Genomic DNA, 4,083 nt, shown 5'->3' on the forward strand with positions numbered 1-4,083 from the left:
GACAAAAGTCAATCAGAAGCACAAAATTTTGTTCTGATGAGATATATAATCTTTGCTATGTGAGCAATCTACCAGTTAGAATACCTGTTATTACCTCGAATTAGGAGTAAAGTGTGTCCTCTAAGGCCATTTTATCATTTTACTGGCAATTAGTAAGTGAGACAAAGGGAAATTTCTTTAGATATTAAATAATCCTTTGATAGATCAATTAGGCAATGCTTTTATGTGACATAGAAAGAACATATAGTCATCATTATGCCTTATGTTTACATTTTTGATATTTATTCTTAACAAATATGACTTTCCAATGGTGATTCCTAGGAAATACAATTAAAATACAATATATAATGTTATAAAAAACACCAAGAATTCATATGTAATTCAATTTCATCAATATCATCCCTCTAATATTTTTGTACCTTTTTCATGCTTTAGAAAAATCAAACAAATGATAAATGTACATTTCAAGTTACTATAGAAGGAGAATGGTTTTGTGGACCTGTTGATTTACATGTTGGACCAGGTGAAATTGTGCAGTATCCTCTCACCTTCAAACCTATTTTTGAATGTGTCATTACGGTATGAACTCATTGATATTTTCCCCAGTATTAATTAATAGTATCATTAGTCAGTAAACTAATGTATGACATTAGTCTTTTAATTGATAGTACAACTTCTTAGCAGAAAAGTTAATATTTTCCATGTATTTGACTATTTTTACTTAAAACTTTAATACATGTTTTAATATGAAGCATAAACATCATGAACATAACAATATTTTTGTCTGTGAATACTAGCATTCAAATTAATTTTTTACAGCATGCTGAACAAAGTAAGATAATTACTTTTCCTTCCTGTTCATTAAAGAAATTGGTATATCAGAAAATACTTTCTTAAGACAATATTTCTTTTACATGGAAGTAGACATGCATATAATTGCTGTGTATGAGAATGCCTATATACATTCTGTAAGTTAGAGAGGGTAATGAGAAATAAATGACTTTTCACCAGACATTTGTCTTTATGTGTTCGGTAGAAGCATTTATTTGTGTATTGAAAAAGTCAATGGCTAACACCTCTCTACAAGCTCATTTTATTAACCAGACACAAGATTAATAAGATAGCAGAGGTTGTTTAACATTTAACTATGACTCCTATAGACCTGAAATTTGTCTGATTTCTCATAGGGTAAACTTATTCTACAAAATGTAGTAGATGGTATGGAGCACATCTTTGACNTCCACCTCCTGGGTTCAAGTGAATCTTGTGTCTCAGCCTCCCAAGTAGCTGGGATTATAGGCATGTGCCACCACACCCAGCTACTTTTTATATTTTTTGTAGAGATGGGGTTCCACCATGTTGGCCAGGCTGGAATCAAACTCCTGGCCTCAAGTTATCCACCCACCTTCGCCTCCCAAAGTGCTTGGATTACAGGCATGAGCCACTGTGCCTGGCCTATATCATTATTTTTTTATGAAGCATTATACTCTTCCATCCTCACTTGGTTCATTTAAACCAATCTTTAAATAACATTTTCCACTCACTCCTACAATTATCTACAAATAGTTACTTGCTTAATAGGATCCTCAAAAGAAGCTTCAAATGTCTACCTAGTATAGGTGCCTGAATTCAGTTTTAGAGGGGACTACAGAAGTTTGTAAATTCTCTGGGTTTACTCTTTGCCTTTTTGGTAACCCTGATAAATATGTGCCTTGGTTTTCCTCTTCTTTCTTTGCTAGATTGTAAATGAAATTAATATTCTAAAGGAAACTCTTATCTTTTCACGTCTGGCTGAAATTTTTCAGTGCTATCTCTTACCTTCAAAATCAAAACCTAGTCCTTTGCCCATTTTTTTATAGAGATATCTGGATTTTAATGTCTTTTTTTTCTGTTGAGTTGTGTTTTCCTTATATTTTATGATATGGTTTGGCTGTGTCCCCACCCAGATCTCATCTTGAATTGTAGCTCCCATAATTCCCATGGTCATGGGTGGGACCTGGTGGGAGGTAATTGAATCGTGTGGGCTGGTTTTTCCCACACTGTCCTCATGATAATGAATAAGTCTCATGAGATCTGATGGTTTTATAAAGGGAAGTTCCCCTGCATATGTTCTCTCTGGCTTACCACCATGTAAGACGTATCTGTTACTTTTCACCATGATAGTGAGGCCTCCCCAGCCACATGGAAGTGTGTGTCCATTAAAAAGATTTTTCTTTATAAATTACCCAGTCTTGGGTGTGTCTTTATCAGCAGCATGAAAATAGACTAATACATTTTAACTATTATCCTCATATCACCTATGTAATTTGCAAATATTTTGCCCATTCCTCAGGTTGCCTTTTATTTCATTGATTGTTTCCTTTGCTGTGACCTCTGTGAACTCAAGACCAGTAACATGTGAAGTTTGATACTGTTGACCTACCTTCTTAATGCTATTCACCCTTTATTTTATATTATTCTACATTTCTTGTTTCCTTGACATTAATTCCTTAACATTGGATTATCAAGTGATAATCAAACCTTGATTGTTACTTATCTGGTCCTTTTATTCCTCTAATCTTCTGATTTCAAGTTTCATGCATCAAAAGCATCCTTATTTCTGTATGTGGATAAAGGAAAACTCTTTTAAACAGTTGGTGAGAGTGTAAATTCGTACAGCCATTACGATAAACATTATGAAGTTTCTTCCAAAAATTAAAAACATAACTATCATATGATTCTGTAATTCCACTGCTGGGTATATATTGAAAAGAGTTGAAATCTCTATGTCAAAAAATTATCTGCGCTTTCATGTTCATTGCGGCATTATTCACAATAGCCAAGATATGGACTGAACCTGTGTCCATCAACAAATGAATGGATAAAGAAAATGTGATAAATACACAGTGAAATACTATTCAGTCTTAAGACAGAAGGAAATCCTGTCATTTGTGACATGGATGAACCTGGAGGCCATTATGTTGAGTGAAGTAAGCCAGGCACAGAAAACCAAATACTGCATGATCTCAATTATATGTGGAATCTAAAAAAGTTCAGTTCATGGAAGTGGAGAGTAGAATGGTGGTTATCAGGGGCTGATGAGGGGAGTTGTTGGAGAGATGTAAATCAAAGGACACAAAATTTCAGTTAGATAGAAGAAATAAGTTGAAGAGAATTATTAGATCTAGTGTACAACATGGTTACGATAATTATAACAACGTATTCTTGAAAAGAGCTGAGAGAATAGATTTTTTTTGTTCACCACAAAAATAATAACTATGTGAGATAATGCATAGATTAATTAGTTTGATTTAGCCATTTCACAATGTATACATATACCAAAACATCATGTTATAATTATAAATATATGTAATTTCTCATCCATTAAGAGTATGAAAAAGTTTTCAAAAGTATGCTAAATAAAAAAGTCAGTGATAAAAGTCCACATCATACTGTTTAATTTCATTACTAATAATTGTTCATAATAGGCTCATATGTAGAGACACAAAGTAGATTAGTGTTTCCCTGAGCAGTGGGGAGTAGGAAGATATAAGCACTCAGGAAACTGAAAGTTGGGTTTAGCCAAGGTGTGGTCAAATGCTGCTTAAATATTTTTTGTTTGTTTTATTAATACTGATGTAGAAATTTATTGAAACGGTTCATCTCTTTTGTATATCAAACTGCCTAAAGACAATTGTGCATGGTCGATGAGAGCTATTCAGACTTTCTAAGCATCAATGATCTTGATATAAGTAGTAACATAATATAAGCATTATTTGTTTTGTAAGAGTAATTTCCTTTGTTCCATTTTTAAATAGTTTTGTTCTTAGATTTCTCTTCTACTGGATGTAGAATTTTTGTCTTGCTGTTTTTTAAAAAAGTGAATAATTTTATTGGGAGTATTTAGATTAAATTTCAGTTTGTTCTATGCTTTAACTTGTTACAGTAATTTCATGTAGTGTAATGTACTAAAGCATAGAAAAAATATTTTATGTGATACTACATAATCTTATTTTTGAACTATTCTTTTATAGGTAACTGCAGATCTTCGATAGGTTGGGGAAATCCAACAAATTACCCGTATACCCCTTTATAAGTAAATTC

General features: G+C 32.7%; 1 long non-coding RNA gene across 1 annotated transcript; it reads left to right on the forward strand.

Moving 5' to 3' along the window:
- Nucleotides 1-441: 441 nt before the first annotated feature.
- On the forward strand, nucleotides 442-1,238 carry LOC108517032 (uncharacterized). The gene is made up of 2 exons (XR_001881985.1): nucleotides 442-579; nucleotides 1,188-1,238. It is a non-coding gene; the product is annotated as an uncharacterized LOC108517032 (long non-coding RNA).
- Nucleotides 1,239-4,083: the final 2,845 nt, after the last annotated feature.

Source organism: Rhinopithecus bieti, unplaced genomic scaffold, assembly GCF_001698545.2.
Source record: "Rhinopithecus bieti isolate Rb0 unplaced genomic scaffold, ASM169854v2 scaffold_40273, whole genome shotgun sequence".
NCBI lineage: Eukaryota > Metazoa > Chordata > Mammalia > Primates > Cercopithecidae > Rhinopithecus > Rhinopithecus bieti.